Genomic DNA, 11,328 nt, shown 5'->3' on the forward strand with positions numbered 1-11,328 from the left:
CTCTAAGACCCACAACAGTATTGGTTAAAGTACATATTAAATTAGGTGAGTATTTCACAGGAAAATAGAGAAAATATTCAAACTATTAGTACAAGTATTTTATTATAATGTTAGCCGTTCTTTATCATTATTATTATTATTATTATTTAATTTTTTATTATTACCATATTCATCATTACAAATCATAATCCTTCCCCATCCCCTCCACCAGACCTGTCACTCCCCAAACCCCCTCCCTACCTACCCCCATTATTAGTATCCTTAGGTTTGATCACTCTTTCTGAAAGCTCAGTGCACTACTTTATTCTTTTCTTTCTTTCTTACATTCTTTCCTTCTTCTTAGTGCCTAGTTATCAGTGAGAACATTGCAGTATTTCTTTTTCTGTGCCTGGCTTATTTCACTTAACATAATTTTCTCCAGGCTCTTTCATGTTACTGCAAATGGCAGAATTTCATTCTTTTTTTAATGGTTGAATAGTATTTCATTGTGTATATATGCCACATTTTCCTTATCCAGTCATCCGTCAATGGGCATTTAGGTTGGTTCCACAGTTTGGCCATTGTAAATAGAGCTGCAATGAACATGGTTGTGCAGGTATCCCCTCGACATGATAATTTCCATTCCTTTGGATATATGCCCAGTAGTGGGATTGCTGGATCATATAGTAGTTCTATCTGTAGTTATTTGAGGAAACTCCATACTGTTTTCCATAATGGCTGTGCTAATTTACACCCAACCTACAGTGTAGAAGAGTTTCCCTTTCCCTTCACCCTCACCAGCATTTGTTATTCTCAGTTGTTTTAATAATGGCCAGTCTAACTGAGGTGAGATGATACCTCAATGTGGTTTTGATTTGCATTTCTCTGATAATTAGTGATGCTAAACACTTTTTTATGTATCTGTTGGCCATTTGTATGTCTTCATCTTTCTATTTTCATCCCTCGCTCCCTCCCTCCCTCCTTGTCTCTCTCTTTCTGTCTCTCTCTCTCTCTCTCTCTCTCTCTCTCTCTCTCTCTCTTTCTTTCTTGGATGTGCAGAAGCTTTTTAGTTTAATATAATCCCATTTGTTTATTTTTTCTTTTCTTCCCTGTGCTTTGGGATTCTTATTCATAAAATCTTTGATCAGTCCTACTTCCCGGAGTGTTTCCCTTATGTCTTCTTTTAGCAATCTTATAGTTTCATGTCTTATATTTAAGTCTAGTCCATTTTGAGTTGATTTTGGTGTATGGTGAGACATATGGGTCCAGTTTTATTCTTCTGCATATGGATGTCCAATTTTCCTAGAACCATTGACAGAACAGGGAGTCTTTTCCCCAATGTATGTCCTTGTTGCCTTTGTCAAAGATCAGTCAGCTGTAAGTATGTGGGTTGATTCCTGGGTTTTCTATTCCGTCCCATTTTTCCAAGTTTCTGTTTTCACTCCAGTACCATGCCGTTTTGTTTACAATTATATCTGCAGTATAATTTGAAGTTGTGTAGTGTTATGCACTGTCACAGGTACATAAGAAACAGCAAAACCTGGTGTTAAAACAAAAATTCAAAGAAGAAAGGGAAAGAAGCTAAGTCATGCCACCTCAAAAATCCAGCCAACACTGAAGATGAAAAATTAAAAGGGAAGAATGGAACAAAGACATTTAAAACATCTAAACAAAAAGCAATAAAATGACAGGAGTAAGGCAATACCTGTCAATAACTACCCTAAATGTAAATGGATTAAATTCCCCATTCAAAAGACACAGAGTGACTGATTGGATTAAAAAGCTAGACCCAACTATATGCCATCTTCAGGAGACTCACCTCACCTGTAAAGACACACGCAGACTAAAAATGTTAGTCATTCTCACAATATATTTACTTAGTAGTATTTTGAAACCCCTTCCGCTCCAGATATCTCTATTGAAGATAACTAGGCAAGATGATTTTAATATATTAAACTCTTTTTTTAATCGTTTGCATAATTGAAAATAATTTTCATATCCCGGATCTACCATTTGTTGGCTGGGAAACTTTTAGCATATTACTTAAACAAAGAATCCTGAAAGACTACTATGAATAGTTATACACCAACAAATTAGATAAGCTAGAAAAAAAAAATTCTAGAAACATACCATCTACAAACACTGAATCATAAAAAAATATAAAATATGAACTGAATAATAAGGACTAGGAAAAGTGAATTATTAATCAAAAACATCCCTATAAAGGAAAGTCCAGGGCCAGATGACTTCAGTACTATAAAACCTTTGAATAAAAATTAATACCAATTAATTACTACTCAATCTCTTTCAAAAAATAAAGAAGAGGAAGGAGGCACCCAGACAGGCAGGAGAACAGGTCATCCACCAGCCAGACCTCCTCCCCACCAGTGCAAAAGGCTTTGTTCTGGCATCTTTTCCAACTTCAAGCTTAGTTTCAAGGACATTTCATTCTTCCTTCTCAAATATCCCCACAAGAATGTACCCTGAACACAGCCTTCATAAAGGTAACCTCTGCATTATTCTCATTGTATGGCCCACAGCCAGTTATTTAACAACTCCAAACCTCGGCACTCTAACACTTAATATGATTATAATTAAATTTCCACTGTGATGGAACTTTATGAGGATTTAATGGGCAATTTTTCAAAAGCAGCTAGTGCATTGGGCTTGCTCAATAAATCTGAGCAGTTGCTTTCTTTTTTCTCTGTCCATTTGGGTTTTCTGAAGACCAGTTCACATCTTGCTGCCAAAGCCCCTACCTGACTCTATCAAATGACAGTCTGAGCCACATGTGAAGAGAGTTAGGTCCTCTGCTTCTGAGAAACTTTTACCAAAGGAAATGTACATTAACTCACAACACCTTGAAGCTCAAAAAGCCATAACAATATCGTTTGTGAATATGGTTGAGGAGAACATGATAGGGATACAATGACTATTCTTCATTTTCATATTTCCTAGGGAAAATAAAGATAAATCATTTCAGTTGAATGAACTGTTTTATGTTGTCGATACTCTGAGAAAGACTTTGGAGTTATTTGAGCTGCTGTAGAGGTAGGAATTAGCAATGATTCCTATTCCTGTATGACAATAAGAATGTTAAGCAGGAAGTAGAAATTTTGTTCTTCTACATAAGTGACTATATACAGAGAGGCAGTGGTGAAATTAAGCTCAAAGTAGTTGTGAGATAGAAACACTCAACTCATTTTATCAAATTCTGTAAGTTCTAGCCTTACAACTTTCCTAAAACAAGGTCAAGACATAATAGATACTTAACTTGCAATCAGGTACAGATGAGTTTTTACCTCACCTGGTGGACCAAATCTCACTTTTTGCATCCAAGCTTATCCCAGTGGTCAGATGGAGGACAGAACCTCCTTGGTCAGCAGGATCAACATGTCCTAGTGATGAACATGATGAAGATGTGAATGAATCTAGCCAACTTCTCTTGCATTTTTATTACACAATGTACATTAACGAACCTTGCCGTCCATCTGGGAAGATAAAGTAATGTGCTTTGATCTTTCTACGGAGCATGTCCTGGAAATATTTTTGGTACCTATCATTGGAGAGTTTTATTTCCAGGTGACATTGACTAAGACTTTTCAGGTACCCCTTCAGTTAATGGAGACAACATGAAGAGCAATTTCCGAGGGGTCATGAAAGTGTCAGATAGTGCAAGGAAATGAAGATAGCATCCACAGAAGAGGTTGGCAATAGAGCGGATTTAGATGATGGCAGAATAAGAGTTCAAAAGAGCGTTGTGAAAGGTCAAACAGACATTAGAAGGGGAGGTGTTTGAGAGATATACAGGATGTTTTGAAGATATACATGTATATGTACAGATATGTGTGTGTGTGTGCACGCATATATTCCAGTTTATTGATTCATTTTTAGCTGTGTTTAATCTGTTACATAGTTTGTTTCATGAATTTTGTTTAGTAAAGTTTTTTCATGGAAATCTAAACACAAAGAAAAGTACACAAAGCAGAAGACTAATGCTCTATGAAGTTTTCTATGTGCAAATGTTCATGTAACCAAAATCCTGCTCAGGAAAAAGAACTCGAACAGCAGCTGAGGTGTCCTTAATGCTTCTTTCTAATCACTATGCCTCCAAGATTGACTACCATCCTGACCAATAAATCTATATTTATAAATTTGTCCTGATTTGAAATTTGAATCTGGCTTGAATCATATTTTTATGGGAGATTCATTCATATTGTTGTATGTATTTGTTTTAATTGTTTTTAATTGACAAATAATAGCTGTACATATTTGTGGGATACACTGTTATATCTGGCTACATGCATACAATGTGTAATGATCAAACGTGGGTAACTTTCATATACATCATCTCAAACATTTGTTATTCCTTTGTGTTGGGAACATTCAAAATACTCTCTTCTTGCCTTTTGAAATTATACAGTAAACTGTTAACTATAGTAACCATACAGTGCTGTAAAACAGCGCAGCTTATTTCTTGTATCAGGCTGTAATTTGGTACTCATCAAGCAATCTCCCCCTCCCCTTCCCCTTTTCAGTCTCTGGTAACCACTACTGGATTCTTTACTTTTACAAAAACGTTTTTAGCTTCAACTTATGAGTGACAACATGCAGTATTTATCTTTCTGTGTCAGGTTTTTCTTTTTTTGCTTAACATAAGGTCCTCCAGGATCATCCATGTTGTCACGAATGACAGGATTTGATTCTTTTATACAGCAGAGTAGTATTCCTTTCTATATATATATATACACACACACACCACATTTTCTACCTGATTATCTACTGTCTACTGATGGACAGTTAGGCTGATTTCATATCTTGGTTATTGTAAATAATGCTGCAATAAACATGAGAATGAAGGTATCCCTGATATTAGATCTATTTGTAGTTTTTTGAGAAACCTCCATATTGTTTTTTATAAAGGTTGTACTAATTTATATTTCCCCCAAAAGTGTAGCCATGATTGTGGTTTCTTATACATTTCCAGTATAGATTCTTCTTTTTCATCTATCAGAAGTATTTCATTATTAAAAAAATTCCCTTAATTTATTAATCTATTCTTCTCTTGAGGGCTAGTTGGGGTCACCATTTTGAGGCTTTAAGAATGCATTGTTATAAAGATTCTTGCACCTATGTTTTTGTACATAAATGCGAATTTTTGTATAACAAAATGTAGAATTAATTGGTCATGTGATATCCATTTACTCATCTTAGTAATAAACCATTTTTTTTTCTTAAAGTGGTTGCAACACGTGCTTAATTAATGAAAAGATGTCTGGAGCTCAAAATAAAAAAAGACAGTATGCAGCAGTCTCCCAACTGTGAACAGCTGGGTATCCAAAATATTGGTTGCATATGAAGACAAGTTGAACTTTTGCTAGTTTGAGCATGTGAAATGAAGCTAAAATTTTTGAAAATGATAGACTGATATCTAGAGGTACATCTTACTTACCTGCAGAATTCAAGTGCTTTGTGCTCCATTTCTTTCAAAAATCTTTTATTACAAATGATTTTCAATTAGTTGATCTTGCAAATCTTTGTTTAAAAAAATAAGGAATGTAATCATGGATTTAACCAATGCAATTCTTTCCTTTCACTTATAGTTCAACTAGTTTATGTGTTGAGAGAGTGATAGAGAAAAATAAACCTGCTGAACTCTCCATTCAGGGAAAGATTGCAGATTAAATCTCAAGCGTACTTAAGGCTTCACCTACAATAGTATAGAATTAACCTAAGGGCATCAGATAAATTTACCTGAAATTCACCCCACGTCATAGTCAAAAGTCAGAACGTGCTTGGGTGTGCCTTTTCACTGATAACTTGTACTGGATGATCAGGAAGTCATGAAATAATCTCCAAAATACTCAGGAATATCCACAGGTGTGTTAAGATAATTAGAAAGGCAAAACAGTGTTACTAATGATGACCTTTACAATGTCACCAAATGGATGGCATTACGGAGCAACTGTAATTCTGTGAGAAAAGTGGGAGAACTAAGAAGGTGTCTTCAACAAGCTACTTACTGTGTTCTTGCTTGCATAGCTGTATCCATCGTGATATGTTTCTTCACTCTTTTCCAATAGAGAACTTTAAAAACAATGACAGCTAAGTCAAACCAACTAATCACTTCCATTTGATTTAAGTGTTTCTTCTGACATCTTTTCAGACATCACCATTTTGGGAACCCACCCCTGGGTGCAATCAGTGGCTTCACCTCTCATCTCCCATGTCGTCCTCATTCTATGACGCTGGGTAGAAAGCCACACTGAATAGTAAATGTCAAGCATTGCACTCCTTACACCTTAGAATCCGAATTTGTTTACTCAGTTTGTTATGAAGTCAATGATAGAATATAGTCTGTTTTTCAGAGCATAATGGTTATCTTTTCTGCTAAAAATAGTTTACCTTAAGTTTTGAAAGTGTGGCTATATGGAAAGTACACCTTTTTACTCAGGGCACTGGTATACATCTGTAGGAAGTGTAAAGTGACAATTACTTCATTACTTGAAGTGGTGTCCTGAGACTGGCAGCATTAGCATCAACTGGGGGCTTTTGAAAATGCAGAATCTCAGGGCTTACCTAGACTTACTAGATTGGACTCTACATTTGAACCAACTCTCCAGGTGATTCATTAAATCTGAGACTGTTCCATCTATGAGATTACATGATGTGTAATTATTAGGAAAATGTAACAAAAAGCACTATATTCAGGTGTAACACAATCTAATATGACAAATGCATATATCCTTTGAAATATCACACTGGGAATACGCTCTAGTTGGTCCCAAGGGGACTATCCCCAGTGAGAGAGCTTTGTGTATTCTTCAGGAGTATAGCCAAAGTTGATTGATCCACAATGTGATGTAATATTCTCACAGAAAGTGCTTGCAGGGCTTCTGAACAGGTATGCTAAAATCTACCCTGCCCTCACCTCCTGTGTTACGTTATCAATCACATTCTGAAGCTACACAATATGGGAGCAATCATATCAATATTTGATTTTAATCACTTTTTAATTTTTTCTTCAGTTACGTGCTATGCCAGTTTCTTCAAGTTGACAATATAGACTCTTTTGAAATCTGATGTCCTATGTTTCCTGAATACAAATCAACTCTTGCCTTAAGGTATGATATGCTTTTGATTTACTGTATAGTGCTCCAATTGTCAAGAGAAGGTAGTAGGTATAAAATTAAAATGAAAAGCTTTGTATTATAGCTACAAGATGCTGGTATCTTATAAATTCAACGAAAACAAATAAAATGATGAGTTGATATGAAGTTGTTGAAAGTCATGTTAATCTAAACTTGTTTCTAAAATAATTAACTAATGATAGAAATATTCACTAGGTCAACAACTAGATGTAGATGCTAGGCACTGTGCTAGCTACAAGAAAAGAACATAAAATGAAACACAATTTTAAACACTGAGAACATACAGCATAAATGTCAGTTATTATGGTTCAGAATGAATATTTGCACCAATGCAAGTCAGATTTGGGAAAACATGGTATACAAAATGGAAAATTGCTATTATAAATTAACAAAAGCAACAGTATATTTTAAGTTGAGCAAATTTAGAAATAAATCAACAATAAAACACTCTTAATTTTAAAGACAAGTAATGCTACTGAATTCAAAGTAGGAGATGGGCTGATGGGTCATTTACACATTTCATTTCTTGTCAGAAAATAGAAGTAGGGAGGGTTAGACCCCAACATTGGTTTCAGCCCTGCCTTTTATAAAGGATTACATCAAAAAAACCCACAAAATAAAACAAAAAATGTAGGATCATCCCCAAGAAACCCGCTGTGAGGACGGAGGCTGACTCTTGTCTAAGATGTATTTAGAGGTCTTGTAGTTTGTGGACTTAGGAAGAGAAAATATGGTTTCTTTCTACTTAATTTTGTTCTTGGTAAGTTCTCAAACTGTTTAGATGTTAATTTCTTTGCCTTTAAAAGTGAAATTTCAATTTCTTTGTTTAAACCCGTGGGATTAACTGAAGGTAAAATAATTTGTGCAAAGTGTACAGTGCACAGTGTGAAGAACACAGTGATTTTGCACAAATTTCAGTTATTGTGCTCATTCCCTCGGTCGCACTCTTTTGCAATGGCCTTGCACCCTGTGATGTGAGCTGGCAGGTGAGCTCACTTCAGAAGAGGATAAATGTTATACTGTGTGAGGATATTAAGTAAGGGAGCAAAGTGAGCATGTAACATTGTGTGATTAAGGCTGTTCCATTTGAAGGGAATTGGGACGTTGTCACCTGGTGATAATTACTCCTGGGGGAAAGTTCTGAGTCCCAGCATCATGCTAAGAGGTGGAGAGTAATGGGTCAGGAACAGGCATGTCTATTGCCTGCATCAGGTTGAAGATTTTGGGAAAAAGATACACAGCATCTGGAACCAACCTAGGGACTATGGAGAGAGCTGAGACAAGGAAAAGTGATGATAAGTTCCAGAATTATATTCAGGAGAAAAATAAGATCCCCAGAAATAAGTAGAAGCTGATCATTCCCAGTTCCAGAACCCTTAAGTTTGAGTAAATGGTGGCATCTCTGACATTATTAACAAGGAAGACACTGAGATTCCAGCGCTGAGAGCAATTGTTCCATCAATACAGCTATAAAAGTACAGTAGTAATGAGTATTTCCCACAAGAGTATGAAAATAGCCTTGCTCAATAAGAATTTTGACTTAAAATTAATAATTCTAGAGGATCAGACATCAGGTTTTGCCTGACTCTTGCTTGGATACGTAACATAACTGACATCATCACCTCCCTTGAGCAAGTAGCAGAGAAGAAGCCAGAAAGGAATGCAGGCCCCTGAGTACTGAGGCAGGAGGCTTAGGAGCATTCTCTTTGTTTTTATCATAAAAGAGGTTCTTATTAGGTCGGATATCTCAGGCAGTAGGGACTCATATCTATGTAGCTATGGGAAAGAGAAGAGAGACGAAAATATTCCATAGACCTTTAACGGAATCTTTGGCCAGTGGAACAGATAAGCAATAGAAAAGACATGGTGTGGAAAAATTTTATATATATACACACACATATACATACATATATATATATATATACACACATATACATACATATATATACACACATATACATACATACATATGTATATACACACATATACATACATATATACACACACACACATATACATATATATACACACACATATACATACATACATATATACACACACATATACATACATACATATATATACACACATATACATACATACATATATATACACACACACACACACATACATATTTTATAAAATATATGTGTGTGTATTTATATATATGCACACACGTGTATTATATGTATATATATATACATATAGGCATGCATGCCTGCATAGACACACATACTTAGCTATCTAACATATTAAAATGTTCTTATCTTACTAAACCACACGAATGAATAAACGTTCAGAATTACAGACTTAGAGATCTTTTTGGGATTTAAAACTGAACTTAGAGTGGAAATCTAGATGCTTCTGTGAACACATGACAACCTGTAGACAGAGCAGAGAATTTTCTATCTAACTGTGGAGAAAAAAGATTTTGAAAAGGGGGGCGTAGAATTTAAAGAATGGAAATAGATATTATGTCTGTGTTTGGATCAAAAGAAAACTGAAAAAGTCATGATAAAAGGGCACCAAACATACTATAGCAGTGTGCTGCAGTGTGAATATAGATAAAATATACAATACAGAGAAAATATACATTTTGAGGTGAAACATAGAAGCAGTTGAAAGAAAGGGGTTTTCTGAGCTTCATCTCTCTGCAGAGCAGTGTGATCAGGCCAGCATAGATGGACTAGTACGCCATGAAAAGAGGTCCAAAAGCATCCCAATCCCCTAGGGTAGCCCAGGGGCTGGCATCAGCCTGTTCTGCTATTTAGCAAGCACTTTCTTGCAGTTCCAGCAACTTGATAGCCGCCTAAAGCAAGTAGGTAAAGCATCTTTGTCATGTCTGACATCTGTAGCAATTTAAGTGTTAGGAAAAAATGCAGTTAGGACATTAAACTTAAGGCTTGAGAAGTGATCTTAAGTATGGGTAAAGAGCAATGGACCAAGAGCATCAAATGAAAATTTTTGTGAGAAAAAACTCTCAGATATGAAATATGTAAAGAAACTGATAAAATTACAAGAAAAATAATTTTTAAAAATAACTTACTGAGATTTCTAACAAAAATATATATTTAACAGACATAAAAATTAATCAATATGTAGAAAATATGAACGCTGCTATTCAATGCTTTCTTATAATAAAAATTTTAAAAAACACATTGTTTTGGAGCAAACATGGTTAATCACTAAATGTATTATTTATTAATGCAGAAAATAATTCTTAATAAATTCCAACTATACAATTAACCCTAAAATTTCTTATTAAATAACAAATAGATTTACTTTGGAGATGCTATTTAATATTGTAACTTGAGAAAAATAACATAATGAATTGCTTCTGAGTAAATCCAAAGAAAATAGGAAGAACACAAATTAAAGGCACAAATAAATGAGTGAGATTTAAAAAAGAGAGATGAGTACAACGTAAAGATTTAGCTATCTGAAGAGTATTTGTGTTTCTGTCCAATATGAACTGAAACATTTCTCACAGGAAAAACACTGTAATGTCAGAAGCTTAGAAGTGTTTAAAAATGGAGAAACTAGGGAAAGATACACAGTTGTGTCATTCTTTTATATCTATTTTTGTAATCTCTATATTTGATATGAAAGATTTATGCCATTTTCTGTTTCTAACTACTAATTATGTTATATTGAAATGTATCATTTTTCTTTTTTATTTGGAAAATTTTTTTATCGAAACATTGATTATACACATTTATGGGGCACAGAGTTAAGTATTAATAAATGTATACAATGTGTGATATGAAATGTATCATTTTTCTATATGTCCCTTCTATTCTCTGGTCCTTTTTTTCTCTTTTATTGAATTTATTAAGGTTAATTCAATATTTTAAAATTCCATTTATGCTCATTTTTGTTTTGTTTGGATTATATATTTCTTAATTTCCTTTTTTTAGTTGCTTTAGGGTTAACGATGTGAATTTTAACCTATTATATTTAATCTGCTTTTTCAAATAATACTATCAATTTACATATAAATTGGATCAAGGTCCAGGGTTTTGGGGGTTTTTGTTTATTTATTTATTTAATTAAGAATATTCAAGAGATGCAAAGCTAATTGTTACCCCTCATGCCCATGATGTGAGGGCCAGATTCATACTGGGGGCATACCCATTACCAGAAATTACTTTTGTACCCTGTGTCCCCACCCAATTATCCCCAACCTCCTTCCTCCTCC

This window comes from Cynocephalus volans, chromosome 4 (genome assembly GCF_027409185.1).
Source record: "Cynocephalus volans isolate mCynVol1 chromosome 4, mCynVol1.pri, whole genome shotgun sequence".
In the NCBI taxonomy this organism is placed as follows: domain Eukaryota; kingdom Metazoa; phylum Chordata; class Mammalia; order Dermoptera; family Cynocephalidae; genus Cynocephalus; species Cynocephalus volans.